Source organism: Podarcis liolepis (genome assembly GCF_965112155.1).
Source record: "Podarcis liolepis genome assembly, chromosome: 4".
Lineage (NCBI taxonomy): Eukaryota > Metazoa > Chordata > Lepidosauria > Squamata > Lacertidae > Podarcis > Podarcis liolepis.
In genome coordinates this window covers 6,737,345-6,754,446 of record NC_139558.1, presented here as the reverse complement: position 1 = coordinate 6,754,446, position 17,102 = coordinate 6,737,345, and the positions used below count along the sequence as shown (strand labels likewise).

The following is a 17,102-nucleotide window of genomic DNA, read 5'->3' as shown; positions in this document are numbered from 1 at the left end:
CTATTGCACATACAATATGTAGGGTCTGTGTACAGAGATTAGGAATGTATGAATGTCAGGGATAGGAACACCAGACCAACTTCCATTTGCTCTTAATGTGCCAGTTCTTTCCTATCCTCATCGGCATTCTTTTAATTTTCCTTGAAGCTCCCACAGATTATACCCTTGAACAGGACCGCCATGTTTGTTCCCAATTTGTCCTTTAGCAAAATTCACTGAAAATTCTACTTCTCCAATTATTTACAGATCAGTGAAGGACCCACAAATGATCCACATTTACTCTAGTGTAACATATGAACCAGCAGAAGAGGGCAGTTAAGTAGCATACTCCTTCATGTTTCATCTTGCCTGGTCCTTTTAATAGTGGATAATGGGGATGTTTTTAAAATTCTCATCCAAATTTTGCCCTGGCCTTTGATGCTCCTGCCCTTGTTTCTTGCTGGTTCTTTTTGGAGGATGGTAAGCACTGTTTTTGTCAGGTTTAGGGAAAGGGTTAGCGGCGGAGCACAATGCATACAAAAGCTCTTAGGGTTGATCCAGTTGGGCATATCCAGATAGGGCTTGGAAACACTCCTTTCCAACCAAAACCCCAGAGAAGCGCTCGTGATCATTGGGGACAGTACTATTGAGCTAGGCAGCCCAATGGTCTCACTCTGCAAAAGGCAATTGCCAGTATAATATGCTTTCTGTTACAACAGTAGGACCTAAACAGAGAGAAAAGCAGAATAATGTTGTTCTTTCCAGAAGTCACTTTGGAAACAGAATATTGGATGGACCTTTGGCCCTTGCTGGCTGCTTGCTTCTTATATTCCTTTGCTGGCCACTGTGGCTTCAGTGCAGGCTGTGATCTCAAGCACAGCAGTTGTGGTGCCAAACATTAAAGGAATTTGCGAGGAATGTTTTTGTTTCTGATTTTTAAATATCACTGTCCCTCCTTGAGGATTACAATAAATGTTCTGATGCATTGGATTTTTTCTATAGCTGAAGGCAGAACGATCCACTCCTTTCCTAGGCTGTACGTTCTCCTGATTTTTAAGGGATATGTCAGAGAAAGAACAACAGTAATAGTTGATAATCTGCAGATTTTATGGACAAGCAATTTTGAGTCTGACTCTCATCCTGTAAAGAACAGCAAACTCCTTCAGCTGGAACATGAAATAAAAGCTGAGCTGCAAAGGAAATGCAGCAATCCCCCCCTTTTTTTTTTACATGGTACTTCATTTGACTCATGCAATGTTATTTAAAGCTTAGGCTGCAATAAGCATTATTTGCAACATTGCCTTCAAAACCAAAACCAAAATCCTGCATAGTAGGTAGATGAGCTAAATAAGAGACCCTAGAGATACACATAAAAATAAGAGTCTCTGCACTGTAGAATCCCACACACTACATTCTTAACTCTCACCAGGAGTAAGTCTACGGAACCAGAAGTGTTGCAGAAGCCAGCTATACAGGGGCTGTGCCTCCCATTTTGCCACTTGAGGTGCCTTGCGACAGTTGCTAACCCCACCTGCTCCATTGACTCCGGCAGAGAAGTAGCACCTGTATCCGTGCCAATTTTTTGCAACTTTGTTCCATTTTCTGGTAAATCTCATGTGCTCTGCAAGAACCTGCACGATTTCGGCAACTTCTTGCCAGAAATCAGCACATTCTCACCTGAAGTCAGTACTGATGCCAGTGCTGCTGCTCCTCCAGCAGCAGAGGTGATAGGGCAGGCTGCTGCTCTGCCTAAGCCTGGAAGATGGAAAACAAGTCTTTAAAATAATGTTTTGTGCTGAATTGTAGTCACACGGCCGAGTTGAATGTGCTTTGGATCTCCCCATGCCCGCCAGGACTTGTCTCAGGATGAGCAAAGTATGCCAGCTTATGCCAACCTATCTTTGGCTGAGCTGGAGTTGGAGACTTTATGCCAGCAGAGAGGTCTTGCCCATGAAGTCTGGATGGCAGCAGTGGCTTTTCCATCCGTAATGTGCAACATGTGTCAGCAACAGATTCTTCAACCAACCTGGAGAGTTGAAGCACAGAATGGAAAAGTGTCATGTGGGGACCATTTACACCTTTGTATGCACAATTAAAGACTGCCAAGCAATGTCTCTAATTATGTTTGTATGGCTGGCTCATACATTATTTATTTTTTTATAGAAAGGATTTGAAGGCCTCAATGATAAGTGGTATATCAATCCTGGTAGGATTTTTTGTTTTTAATATGTTTGTTGGATTGAGTCTATCAGTTGCAACTCTTCATATTGAATTTTTGCTGATCTTACTAGTTTTGGTCCTAGTGCTTTTAAAGTGCATTTGCGCTGTTGTTTTCTGTTGCTGATTTTATTCTGATACTGTTTTAAGGTGTTCTGCCTGTGCTTTATTTTTATACTTTGTGAATGGACAGTATAGAAATGTTGTGAATAAATATGCAAATAAATAACAGCTTCTTTATTTACAAGTTTAAAGCTGTGAGCTTCTTTGAAGGCCTTTAGTTCCAAACAGTGGGTTCTAAAAAAACACCAAGTTAATGTATATGGTGGCACTGGATATCAGCATCTCTGTGGTACACATGCTTGCCATTGATTTGCCTCTTTGAGTCACGAGGCAGAGGGCTGTGTGTAGAGAAACTCCATGCATTTAGTTTATACATGCACAGGCTCTGCATAAGGCTGTTGTTGTTGTTTAGTCGTTTAGTCGTGTCCGACTCTTTGTGACCCCCTGGACCAGAGCACGCCAGGCACTCCTATCTTCCACTGCCTCCCGCAGTTTGGTCAGACTCATGTTTGTGGCTTCGAGAACACTGTCCAACCATCTCATCCTCTGTCGTCCCCTTCTCCTTGTGCCCTCCATCTTTCCCAACATCAGGGTCTTTTCCAGGGAGTCTTCGCTTCTCATGAGGTGGCCAAAGTATTGGAGCCTCAGCTTCAGGATCTGTCCTTCCAGTGACCACTCAGGGCTGATTTCCTTAAGAATGGATGCGTTTGATCTTCTTGCAGTCCATGGGACTCTCAAGAGTCTCCTCCAGCACCAGAATTCAAAAGCATCAATTCTTCGGCGATCAGCCTTCTTTATGGTCCAGCTCTCACTTCCATACATCACTACTGGGAAAACCATGGCTTTAACTATACGGACCTTTGTTGGCAAGGTGATGTCTCTACTTTTTAAGATGCTGTCTAGGTTTGCCATCGCCTTTCTCCCAAGGAGCAGGCGTCTTTTAATTTCGTGACTGCATTCACCATCTGCAGTGATCATGGAGCCCAAGAAAGTAAAATCTCTCACTGCCTCCATTTCTTCCCCTTCTATTTGCCAGGAGGTGATGGGCCCAGTGGCCATGATCTTCGTTTTTTTGATGTTGAGCTTCAGACCATATTTTGTGCTCTCCTCTTTCACCCTCATTAAAAGGTTCTTTAATTCCTCTTCACTTTCTGCCATCAAGGTTGTATCTGCATAAGGCTAGATTAACCCTATGTGGAGGTAAAGAAAGGGGCTAAGTAGACACAGTTCCTCCTTTGCCTTCATGCACTCAGTGACTTGGGATTGACCTAAATACAGAAGCATTCTCTCAAAAAAACGTGCACATGAAAATAGGAACGCTCCTATATACACATGCCACAACAACATTCTTACACCTTGTGAGTGGGTGCTCAAGCTTTGCCTCCCAAGGTTGAAAGTAGAACACAGAAGACAACCTAGATCTTAGGTTGAAGAAGATCCAAAGAATAGGATGTAAAAGTCTTCTCTCCACCCCCAATGTAACTTAACTCAGGTTTGAACCCATGGTGAACAATGTGAAAGTTGTGGTGCCTTTTATCAGATTAGTACTGATAGTTCACAACAATGCCATGGCCCTATAGCAAACAACTGATGTACAAAAATCTGGAATAATTGTGTATTTTCATATTGTCTTAATAGGGTGCTTGGGGGACTTTTCATATACTGTGTGATGGCCAAATCTGTCTACTTCTGTCCCTTGCCACTCATATATTCGGCAATGGGTCTGTGCCATGGAAGGTGGGAGAAGAAGTAACTCTTGAATTTTAACAGAAATGAGTGTCTCTTTGCATTTTCTCTTTCACATGCAGATTGGTGATGAATCATTTACATCCATGGCAATGTATGAGCAGATGCCTCTAACTGTTTTGTAGTAGCAGTTATCATTGGGTACACACTATGGCTCAAAATGCCATGAAACTCAGAGAGAGGATAAAGCAAAATCTATTCAGACTGAAAACAAATAAGCAATGCAAAAGCTAATAGTGCTTCTTAGTTAATGCATATTGATTGCAAACCACATTGCAGTAATCTGATACATGCTTTGGTTTTTATTCTGGTTAGGTAATAAATTATTACTGGTTGCTTGAACACGAAATGATAGGAAACAGATCCAAAATTAGTACAAAATATACAGTCAACAAATGCAATGTTTTGTTTTTAAAATGGAATAGCCGATGCAATAGAGCAGAATTTCTGTGTTTAGGTAGTTCCATAAATCATGAAAAGCAATAGATTGTATGAAAAATGAAAGAGAAAACAATTCATAATTTCATCCTTAATTTGAATTATAGTAAGAGTCTTGAGAGTCACCGATAATCTTTCCTCGCTGATTCTTAAAACATGTGCTTGTTACCTTAGTGGAGAACATGGCATATTATCTATCTATGCGTAGCACAGGTAAAGGTAAAGGTACCCCTGCTCGTACGCGCCAGTCGTGTCCGACTCTAGGGTTGCACGCCCATCTCGCTTCAGAGGCTGGGGGCCAGCGCTGTCCGAGGACACTTCCGGGTCACGTGGCCAGCGTGACGAAGCTGCTCTGGCGAGCCTGCACCAGCGCAGCACATGGAAACGCCGTTTACCTTCCCGCTATAAAGCGGTACCTATTTATCTACTTGCACTTAAGAGTGCTTTCGAACTGCTAGGTGGGCAGGAGCTGGGACCAAACCACGGGAGCTCACCCCGCCACAGGGATTTGAACTGCCGACCATATGATCGGCAAGTCCTAGGCGCTGAGGTTTTACCCACAGCGCCACCCGCGTCCCATGGGTAGCACAGTCTAGTCACAACTCTGCTATGGCACAGAAATGTATGCTAGTAAGTGCTGCGCTTTGGGAAAGAGGCATGAGGCTCTGGCAGTGTCCTAGAGCCCTCCTATCTCCTTCCTGAACGTGGGATAGAACTAACTAGGCTTTGGGAAGGAGACAGGAGGACTCCATGACCCTGTCACAGCTGTCACACTTCCTTCCCAAAGCCCAGCACTTACTAGGCTTTGGGAAGGAGGTGGAAAGGCACCCCCTTGGCCCCGGGGAGGACTGCTCACACTGCCCTATATCTGCCTCTGTAGAAGCTTCACTGCCACAAGCACAATGCAGTACAATATAGATGGAGTTGGCATGGCTATATTTAACACCTGTTGTCACTGAATATGAGAATTACTGTGAATGCTCATCACGGAGCACTCCTTTAATAAGAGGAAGCAGAAAGACAATAGTACAAACTGAGCTGGCAAGTGGTCCTGCCCGGTGTCTGAATCCTGGCAAGATACAGACACTGTGACTGAGTGGTTCCTGGTGAATTGCCTGTCCTGCCCCTCCCTAAAGGAGCAGGCACCCAGTTTGGGGTGCTTTTGCCTCAGTGGCTGGAAACACCTGTTACCAGATGCAACTGGTGCAACAGCTATGGCCATTGATAGACTGGAAGAGTTTGATCACAGTAGATCAGGCACTGGTGACTTCAAGATTGAATTGCTTACTTCTGAGTAGATTGTATTCTAATTGTTTCCAACTGGAGAGTTATGCGCATTAAACCAACTGGCATTAAAAGTGCTTAACTTGTTGTGTATCACAGCCATTAGTGTTGTGATTAGCTGACAACAGAATGCTCATATTTTTAAAGCATAGGATCACGTCCCGAGGTTTCTGAAGCATTTGAGTGTTTTCCCCATACTACTTATCCATCTCAACGGGCTTCCAAAAAAGGGCTGCAACTATTTTTGTCTTTATTTTTCACATAGGGTAGGAGACTAAAGGAATGTTTCATCACAGGGACAGCCCATTTCAGAGCCATGAACACAACACAGATTTATATTAAAATATATGCAGAGTTCGTGCATGCCATGCGGTGCAGAATAATTAATTGAATAAGATATAAAATTGATGTTTTCAAAGGGGGAAATTTAGCAAAGCAAGGGAGATGAGCACGCTAGTGTCGGAAATTGCATCAGTGGTGTTTGCATGGCATTGTCGAGGACAGCGATTAGAGAGAAAAATCAAAGCTGTTTCATTAATCAAATCAATTCTCTATTGTAACAATGCAAAGATGTTATGTCTGCTGGCAGTCTGATTTAAAATCAAATGTCTATGGATTAATGAGTGCAAGATGATTGCTTCCAAGGCTGCTTTTGCAAGCAGAAGATTTTTTGGGGGTGGGGGGGTGGAATTGGAAATGTGGAGCTAGACGTATCTGGCAGCACAGTTTTGTTCTGAGATTCCAGATGGGCTGTCTTTATTATCATAATCACATGAAATTAAACATATTCTTGGGTGTATTCATTGAACGATAGTCCTGGATCTTCATGTGGTTGAAATTGGAAGACCACAAAGTAGAATGAGCCAAAGTACATGAGCAGCAAATTTTTCTAGTGCAGTTGATGGATTGTACCATTTCATATTTCAAGTGGGAGCCTTTATGTTTGAGTATGCCCCATATTTAAAATTTTAAAAATTGTGCATAGAAAAGTAATCTACGGAACCATGCATTTAGGCTAAATGTTTCTCTCTGACATTACTGTTTTCTGTGTACAGAAGTTTAATCTCACCCCACATTCTGGTATAGTCCTGTGAAAGCACAATTAAATGATTCTTCAGATAGTGTAGCTCCCCTCTGAGTCAGATAATCCATAACTATTATTCTGGAATTCCTGCACTTAGTTGTAGTATAATGAAAAAGAAGATCAAACTTTATATTTTACATTTTTCAGAGGTTAAGTGCTATGATACCTTTTAATGTGCCAAACCTATGCTCACTGAAGAATGAATCTCATAAACTACTCTAGCATAAAAGAAAGCCCATCTACTATTAGAGGAAGCTTCCCGGAATTAATTCAGGTACCATTCCACGTTCCCCTTGGTCCCTTTTCCTCCTTGAGAAGTCTGTTTGCTCTGGTTCAAAACTAAATTGATGGTATATAAATGCCCCCTTTTGAGTTGAACAGTTAATTTTGCAGATTAGAAAGAAAAAAGAAATCCTTGTTCTGATGTTTCATCTCATTCCCCATGGTGCTATAGACAAATAAGAAGCATATAGCTCTTACTGAGTCAAGATTATAGTACAGCTTCTCAGGAGAAAATTGGCTGGCTTTCATTCACTACATAAAAAATGGCCAATTAAACATGGAAGCAGCAAGAAGCCAGAGTCCTCCTGTTGTGAGATGTGAAAATTAAATTGCTCTCTGCATTGGCTTGCCCCTTTTTCTGTCTAAGTTTAGCTCAGTGTTATTTCCTAATGTTCATCTTAATGTGCTTAAGGCCGATTGATGCCAAGTCTTGACTTCATGAGCCTTATTTGCTCAGATTAATTTTTATTCAAGGGGTAACCTCACTGGCTTCCACAAAAATGGGACCAGTTTCCGTTCGGAGGGCCAGTTTCCACACTCATATGAATCAGTGGGCGAAATGAAGAATTGTAGGAACTGTAGGTGGTTAAGGGTCTCCTAACAAGGCTCAACAAACTACAATTCCCAGGCTTCTTTGCAGGCTGGAAGCCACCATTTCCCCTGTGGAGGTGTCAGTCTGGGGTATTCCACTGGGGAGGGGAAACAGCAGCTGCCGTTTTAAAAAATGGTGGAATGGCATCCTTCCCACCCACCCCAAATATCCATGAACAAATTGATGTCTGAGGCATTGTGGGGAAAGCTGTCATCTGTCAGTCAGCGGCTGTCAAGAACAGCCCCACTGCCATTTCCATAGCAAGTGGCAAAAATTATTTTTGTTCTCTGTTTTATTATTTTAAATATCCCCAGTTCTCCACCAACAAACAGGATAGAGGGACATTTATGCACAGCGGTTGTTTGAAGGCTCTCCTATGCAAAAATCCCTGCACACAGAAATCTAACCTGCCAAGCTGAGGGGTTTAGTCTACAATTCTCCTTGACATGTTGTGTTTCTCTATGGAGTATTTTTCATTGGGGAGTGTTCCCCACCTTCATCTCCACACCAGCAACTTGAAATGCTACAGTCATGGGAAATCTTGCTACTCAAAAGTTTCAATCTCAGTGAGTTCAGTAGAAATCTCATAGTATTAAATATTCTAGGACTAGAGCCTTAAATTATATGAAGAAGGATTGTGAGACCACTGGCTTCACTTTACTTGCAGTTTTTATATATGATATTTTCAAGCATATACAGAAGTAGATTAGTTTCTTGGGAAGCAAATAACTTAGTTGTGTGAGCAATCTAGTTTCTAGCACTGATATACAGTGGTACCTTGGTTTACGAACTTAATCCGTTCCGGAAGTCTGTTAAGGTGTGCTTTCCCATAACAGCGGAGGACTCAATTTACACTCAACAGGAAGCAGAATATGTTCTGCTTCCAAGGCAAAATTCACAAACCAAAACACCTACTTAATCCAAGTTGTTCATAAACTAAGCTGTTTTTAAACCAAGGTACCACTTAATGAGAACCCACTTTGGAATTCTCCACAGGAAATCTTGTGTGTGTCTGTTGAAATCAAGAGTATTTACAATCCGAGTTCCTTGTCAAAATTCAAATACTTTTTTCAAGGTTAGAATTGGACCAACAAAATCAACGAAAAATGTGGCATGCAATCATATATACTTTCCACTGCAACCATCAGTGTCAGCAACTCAAGCATGAGACAAGTTCTGGATCCAGATAATTTTCTTGAACCTCACTGATAATTTGACAAAACCTGACATCAGAAATAGAGCCAAGTCGGAAGGCTCCATGAGGAATGGAGAATGGGCACTAACGGAGGAAAACAGGAAACAATCTGTTTCTTTTCTCCTGCAGTCCAAATTCTGGGCAGAGTATGGTGTGAGCAGGGAAGGAGTGTGTGGAAAGTGGCCAGATGATTTGACCTTCTTCTCCTACTGCCACAGCAAATCTCTGCAGATCTTTCCTCCAAGCCTTTTTTTCTTGGAAGCTATGTGGAAGCCCATTTTGTCAGGATGTTATTTACACTAATTGCAAAGCAGAGTTTCTCTAAGGTAATGAGTGTTCTGCCATGTTTGTAAATTTTGCAAACTGGCGGAACTGTTGTGTGGCAAACCAGTGCCAAAGATACTGCAGGGTCTGGATTCCCCCCCACCCCCTGTTCTTCTGGAGTTGAAAATATTTTGTGTTTTTGCCTGATTTTGTTGATCCACATAGCGCTGAAATTGAGTGAATGCAGAGTAGTGTAATAGCATAATATTTTGCAATGGTCCAGGGATACAACCATAAACTATTATATCTTAAAGTGCCACAAATGCTTTGTGAATGCTATCTAGGGAGGTGTGGGGCGTATTTAATTTCTAAAGAGACAGTCAAAGCACTTTGACCACGTACATGGGCCCGATTCAGACATAATGGAAAACCATGGCTTCATGCTATGTGACTAAATCACTGTGAGCCAGGGGCTGCCACACTCCCTTTCTCACCTGAAAAGAGATGTTCTAGCTTCTGGTTTTAAATACCCACAGTTCTGTGAGATCCAAATGTGGGGAGCTGTGGTTTATTTAACCTGTGGTTATTGAGAACAAACCAGGATCAAAATGTGGTTCCAGATTTGAGCTCTTCCTTAAACCACTGGTTAAAGAAATGCAGTTTGTGGGGTTTGGGTTTTGTGGGTAACTGGTTAGTTTAAAGTTGGAAAGAAACGCTTGAATACACAAGCCTGAGGCTCGCCAAAGCTTCTTCACATAGCACAAGCCAGGATTCCTCATTTCCTGGCCAGTTTCTTCAAATTTATATATGGTGTTGATTACAGACTCCTTTGTGAAGCTTTGCTTGTATACTTCCATCATTAGTCATTTGCATTCATGTTGTGCCTATTCAAGCATAGCCGTTAACCATTACTACTGACAACTTCATAACCAGCAGAGTCAAACCATAACCCTGTTGAGAACTGTATCATAAAATGAATGCATGGAGCATAGCAGGATTGCATCTGTTGGACCTGCCCACCTTCCCACTAATTCAAAGCGTTTATTTTAATTTATTAAATTTATATACCACCCTTCATCTGAGGATCACTGGAGTGTTGGCAGTATAAAAGCACAAAATATGTGACATAATAATGAAGAAGACATTTTAGCACAGGTCCTGTACAGAAGTTTGATGAGCATGTTGTGTGCTGTGGACACAATCCTTATTCTCCAACCCCCAGGTTCATTCTATACTGAGGTCTGGGGGAATTTGTTGTTGCTGCAAGTATTTCACAGCTCATTATTATTCCACTGTTATGCTTGTCCAAGTATTATAGTTATGTATATGTTAAGGACACATTTTTATGATAAAAAATGATGAGGTCAGTTAGACGCCATATCATATTCTTGCCTGTTTTTGTAACTGTACATTGTGGGATATTAACCTCCATGACTTATGTGCAAGTATGTTGTTTTAATGGAAAATGAAAGTTCTATTGAAGGCTTTTTTAAAACTTGCAAATTGTGTCTTGCTTAATAACCTCCACTGGGTATTTTCTTTGCATGGCTTTGGGTGGGTGGGTGGGTGGGTGGGTGGGAAGTTTGATACTGATACCAAATTGACCCAGTCAAATTTGTATTAACAGAGGGTTAAACATCCAATCTTAACAGTCACAGTTTTCCCCCAAAGATACCTGGATTCTTGTTGTCAGGTAAGGATGTTGAACGTTCTCTTTTAGAGAGCCCATATTCTCTGCCCATGACTTTAAATTCCCAGGGGTTCCCTTGGGAGGGGACTGCATAACTATTGAAGCAATTTCAGTCTGTGATGTAGGCATCCTTTGGGACTGAAGCGGAATATAGCAAAAGAAGGGATAAATTAACTCTGTTGGTTTTAGTTTGGGCTTCTTCTTCCATCCCCCTCCTATTCTTCATTTATTTTGTTTACTTCAGGACCAGGCTTCCTACTGAGTTCTGCTTCATGTGGGGAAAAAGCTTTTTTTGCCTAATTGAAGAGCACTGTCGAGCATGTCACCGACTGTAGACCTTGCTGTAGTTAATTAGCAAACAAGTGTTTTATTTTTAAAGAGTTCACCAGATGATCAATCACAGATTTTAGATAGTTGTCTGAGTTGCAAATTCATCATGCTACTGGAAAGAAACTGGGTTTACAGGCTTAAAGTGGTACGATCTTCCTCCCTTGGGGATGGGGAATAGGGCCGATGATGGATGGGCTGTGCTTGAAATTATTCATTTGCACATTATTCATATTAGAATTCAAGAAATAATTATTTGTATGGCAGGTAGCCTAGCTATCCTTCCTCAGTGGTATGTGTGGGCTTACTATGTATACGAAATAATGTGCTGTGGTGTTTTTGATCTTTGCCTGAAGTCAGATGTGCACTGGAGAGAATGAAGGAGGCCTTGTTTCAAAGCAAAAGCAATGATGTCATCTCTGAATCACCAGGGTTATGGATGGACTGACTCTCCTAGCTCTGGCAAGTGGAATGAGGTGATAACAAGGCTTTCAAGTTTTACCATTTTTGTGACCAATTACCATTGTTTGTGACATAGAAAATCAGAGAATAAGGCCAGTTTACTATTATGTGACTGTCAGCTGATGCTCAGTTTCTGCATTTGTGTGGGGGCTGGGGGAGGGCCTTATGGTGATGAGCTCCTGGACTTCAGCAGATACCACTACTTGATTGATTCTGTTTTGTGGGATAACCTATGGGATAAGCAGGAGTCGCCAACTTTTTTTGGACCTGTGGGTGCAATTGCAAACTGGCTAAATTACTGTGGGTGCCGCACAAACTATACAGCCAAGCACTGATTTTACGGAAGCCCTCTTTAGTGACATGTACTCCTGTGAGCGGGATATGTCTTGCCCTACAGTTGTGTGAATCTTTAAGCATGTTTATACCAATTACAGTGCTTCAAATGGCTTACAGCAGTGATGGCCAAACTTAGCCCTCCAGCTGTTTTGGGACTACAACTCCCATCATCCCTAGCTAACAGGACCAGTGGTCAGGGATGATAGGAACCGAAGTCCCAAAACAGCTGGAGGGCCAAGTTTGACCATCACTGGCTTACAGTAATACAGTATCTACTAATACAGTAGCCTAGAACCCTTGTACCTACAGGACCGCCTCTCCCAATATGCCCCACGGAGGACCTTAAGGTCCATAAATAGCAACACCCTAGAGGTCCCAGACCCTAAGGAAGTTAGATTAGCCTCAACCAGAGCCAGGGCCTTTTCAACACTGGCTCCAGCCTGGTGGAACGCTCTGTCTCATGAGACCAGGGCCCTGCAGGATCTGATTTCTTTCCACAGGGCCTATAAGACAGAGTTGTTCCGCCTGGCCTTTGGCTTAGAATCAATTTAATTCCCTCCCCCTCTTTCTTTTTTCCTTTCTCCTTCTGTGTTGGAACTCCTATTTGGGGACTTCCCTGGTTTTTTCTGGCCCATGTAGGACCAGTCTGGATAGTTAGCCTTGGTGAATACTTGACGTTTTCATCCCCCAAAAAAGTTTTTGATTGAGTTTCCATTGAAATGAGGCTGCATTTTAATGTTTTAATGTTTTAATGTTGTATTTTAATCTTGTTTTTAAACAGTATTTCAACCAATTGTTTTTATATTTAGTGTTAGCCGCCCTGAGCCCAGTCTTGACTGGGGAGGGCGGGGTATAAATTAAATTTATTTATTTATTTATTTATTATTTATTATTATTATTATTATTGTCAGAGCTGCCCTAGGTCCCAGCTCACAAAGGACCAACGCCAGTTCCTTGTTTTATACAAAAGTCTTTATTGAAGTTCAGTTTCATTTCCACAGCCGTAGCGTGCAGCTCTATGTCTGAAACTCTAGACCGCCGAAGCTCCGTCTGAGTCTCCTCCCCCCAGACACCAGTTTAAGACTCTAGCCTTGCTCCACCTCTTCCTTTGCTCTTTCCTCCTCTGGGTCCGCCTGTCCGCTGGGGTCTCCCCCTTCCTAGACTCTTCTGACGCTGAGTCCCCTGAGTCTTCCCCCTGCTTCCGGCGGGCTTTAGGACCTGGTTCCCAATCCGGGTTTTCTGCTGTCCCGCGCGCCTGTACATTCGAACTTGGCGCGCGCGCCCAGCCGGTCACCTTCCTCCTGACCGTTACACTGCTCCTGTCACTGCTCCCCCCTTCGGGGAGGCTAGCTGGATCTTACCTCCCCTCCGTTCCCCCGCTCTCCGATAGAGGCGTGGTCAGCCCTGACTCATCTTCTCTCCCTGCTGGAGAAGACGCTGGCCCCGACACATGGGACCCCTCCCCCCTGCTACGCTCTGGTGGGGAAGCTGGTCCTGATCTCCAGCTGCTGCTTTGGGAGTCCCCGCTGGCCCCTTGCTTCTGGTGCGTCCCCTCTGGGACCCCCCTTGCCCTGACCATCGGCGCCCCCTTCTGGGAATCTTCTGATTCGCTGGAGAGGCTCATGGAATCTCTCGGGTCACTGTCATTCTCCCCTCCGCTGCCTTCAGATTCTTCCCCTTCGCTCTCCATCTCCTCTCTCCCCTGTGCCTCTGCTCCTGAGCCCCTGACAATTATTATTATTATTATTATTATTATTATTATTATTATTATTATCATCATCTGTATGAATCAGGAACACCATTCAGGAGGGTGACTGGGAGGCAACTGTCCACCATAGGTTTCTTGCCTCAAGTGAATATTCTTCTATTTCTAGTTATTAAGAGGTACAATTCCCAAAACCCGAGTTGAGCAATACTTTATTAGGACTAACAAAAGTGATACAATCAGTGAGCTCCTGTACTCTTTATCAGGCGAGGTGCTAAGCAAAGTTGGAGTTGGGGAACAGAAGGGGGGGGAACTAGCTGCTTGTAGAAACCTGAGAGTCTGCATTGGTCACAACATGATGTGTAGGAAGCCAATGTATGAGGTACATAGCAGTAACCTCAACAAATTGCAGATTTATTTTAAGAGCATTTGTTGAGGTTACCAGTGACCAGCGCAGTTCTAAGCCTATCAAAGAACAGACTTTGAACCTTATTATGAATCTCACCTATCCTCGCCTTGAGATCTGTCCCCCTTGAAATGCCACCTCAGCAAGCATTCGCATCCCCTGGTGTGCTTGAAGGACTGTGTGAGCACAAAAAACCTCTGAAAAGTTAATTGCTTTCATGTGAGATACTTGTGAGTTTAGTTTGCGCTCTTAAAGGGATTGAGACAACAAGACCAGACACTCTGGCTGTATTTGTAAGAGAGCCTTATTTGGTGCTTCTTCAATCTTAACTATCTGGGGATAGGCTGCAGTTGCTCTGCAACAAGGGGAAAGCAGTCTTTACATGCTCAGAGGCACTTTTAAGCTATAAAACACAGTCCTTGCCACAAGTCTTCCAATGTTGCACATGCTTAGGCAAACAAGATGGTAAATTGCAGCTACACACAGCAGCATTACTAATTACTCCTTTGAGTGGGCATCCTCTTAAAACTAAAATACTTTTGCAAAGTGCTACAATTTAAAATACGATGAAAAACAACAACAGGAGCAATACACCCTCTATGATGCCAACTATTAATATTCAATGCTACTGAATTTAAAGCAAAGATTTACTAATTTTATTTGTCAAGTTGTTCAAGTGGAAAATCAGTTTTTCCCTGATGGGTTCCAGGTGTGGGCATTGTGCAGGGAACTAGGAAGGCTACATTGGTTTAGAACAGTACTGAAGACTAACAGAGATCAAACTCTGCCTAGCTGGTGAATTTATTGTGTTTGTAAATTTATTGTGTTTGTGAGAGAGACAAGCTACAAAAGGCAGGAAACGGACTTGGTACTTCAGAGGGCTTCAAGAACCCTTGACTGTATAGACAAAGAAGAATTCCATTTTCTGAATGCTGTCCTAGTCCAGCCTTAAAAAGGAGCAACCAAAGTAATCTCTCTTGAACAGACTCAGGTGGAAGAATGCCAACACGTTACATAATAAATTGCATACTGTCATGTGATAGAGGTCCCCAGTAGGACCTGAAACCTGACGTGCACAAAGAATAAAGGCAGTTTTCACGATGCGTTGACTTAATTTCCAAACATCCTTTAAAATACAGCTAGATTTCTGCCATCATCTGGGGACTGAATCAACAAGGCTGTGGGAGGCACCAAATTAATTTTGCATCGGCATTCTGGATGCTGCTGATAATTTGTTCTGACACTGTGGCCATGGGTTATGACTGCAACAAGAGGGAGTGATCTGAGTGGACGTTGCAGGAGCCAAATTTAATAGACTTACTACTGTAATTTTCTGCCTGGAGGACAGCAGAGACTTTCCAGTGTTCCTGCAGCACAACAATTGGGGATTACTACGTAACAAGTCCGCAGGATTGGGAGAGGACTGAGAGGATTAATGGAGTATGACAAAATTGCACCTAAGGGGAAATCTTCTGTAGCAGTAGCTCTATGGTAATGTGGTAGACCAGGCAAATTGGCAATTGCTACTGATCTTTACACATGCATGTCTTCAAATAAAGTGTGTCAAAGTCAACTGGGAAGCAACAGTGGAGCTAAGACTGTCACAGCTGCTTATGTCACCCAACACACAAATCGCTTAATGCTATCATTTTAAGTATTTTAACATCAGAGTACGTTAACCATCGCTAGACCGTGAGCACAGCACTAAGCAATCTTGCACTCTGTCCTGACCTCTCATACCCAGCTCAGTGAGATCTTAAGAAACAAGACTCAAAAATGTGAAGGACTATCACAAGTCTCTTTGGGGATAATCTCTCTCTCAGCCAATTTGGAACATCCTGTTGCATTATAATATGACCAAAGAAACAGAACTTGGGGCAGTATCAGAGAGAACAGGGCAGAGTAAGATCTCAGTAACTTCCAAGTAGCTTTATCTGTGGTAAAGGAAATTTGGAACACAGCTAAGACAGGGCAAAACATGTTCTGAACCCAGATGATGGTTGCCATTAACACTAAATGTTGATTTTGAGGATGATGATAATGAGAACAAATCTTGCCTATTGTACTGTGTATCCCAGGTTCCACTAACAAAGATCAGTTGGCGATGGATACATGTGATCAGTTACCTCAAGGAACCCCTTCCATAGCCATGCACTGGCTCGACACATATATCCCAGATTCCCAGCCATCAGATACCAATTCTCAAAGCACAATTATACTTAAGTATCATTCCAAACCACTTGTTGTTTTTACAGAAGCCACATTTTTATTTAGGCAAGGGACTGTGAATAGGCTCTGCCCATCAGTTTATTCCTGATCCACAGTCAAAGGATGCTTTAATCCTTGCCTGCTTCCAAAGGTAATGAAGGCTGTGGAAGGAATTTCCCGCTTATGAAATTCAGCTATTAACTCCCGTGCATGTGCAAAGAAGCAGCACTGGTGGAGGAAGAGGCGTGCGGGGGGAGCACACTGCCCCCAGCAGAGCGATCCCGGCGGGGTGCCATCACAGCTGCGCCCCTGCCTGTGCTGGGTGCCATGCCCCTATGGGCGGCATGCAACGCCCCCGGGACGTGTGCCAGCCCCGCCCCCACCTGCTCTCTGTGCCCCGGTGCTGGAGCATGAAGCTCCGCCACTGAGAAGCAGGCAAATGGAATGAGGTATCGGATATGACTAATGATACAAGAACCTCTGCCAAACCCTCTATTGCCCATTGCCTGAGACCTGGGAGATAAATAGTGTGCAAAGGCTATTTCTGGCCCTTTTTTTTCTTTTCTTTTTTTTTTTTTTTGCTCGATTTGAATTCAGTGGGCAGAGTGACAAAGAGCCCTTGCCCTGTTGTGTTTCAGTTTATGTGGGGGGGGGGGGAGAAGCTAAACCGCAAATTGGTGGGCTAAAGTGAGCTCATGGGCTACTAATTTCCTTTCCAACTGTTCTGCCACAGACGAGCATAACCATGGAAATGGAACATAAGGCAGATGAAGGAGCAAGGTTGTGCAGATTGAAGGAAACTCTGTGAGCATCCATTAAATTCT

General features: G+C 43.0%; 1 protein-coding gene and 1 long non-coding RNA gene across 11 annotated transcripts in view; both read left to right on the top strand.

Moving 5' to 3' along the window:
• Positions 1-17,102, top strand: part of PCDH9 (protocadherin 9) — a 761,173-nt gene that overhangs the window by 27,527 nt on the left and 716,544 nt on the right. The window lies entirely within an intron of this gene.
• LOC310706125 lies at positions 1,840-8,174 on the top strand. Its single transcript, XR_014525704.1, has 2 exons — positions 1,840-5,770; positions 5,803-8,174. It is a non-coding gene; the product is annotated as an uncharacterized lncRNA (long non-coding RNA).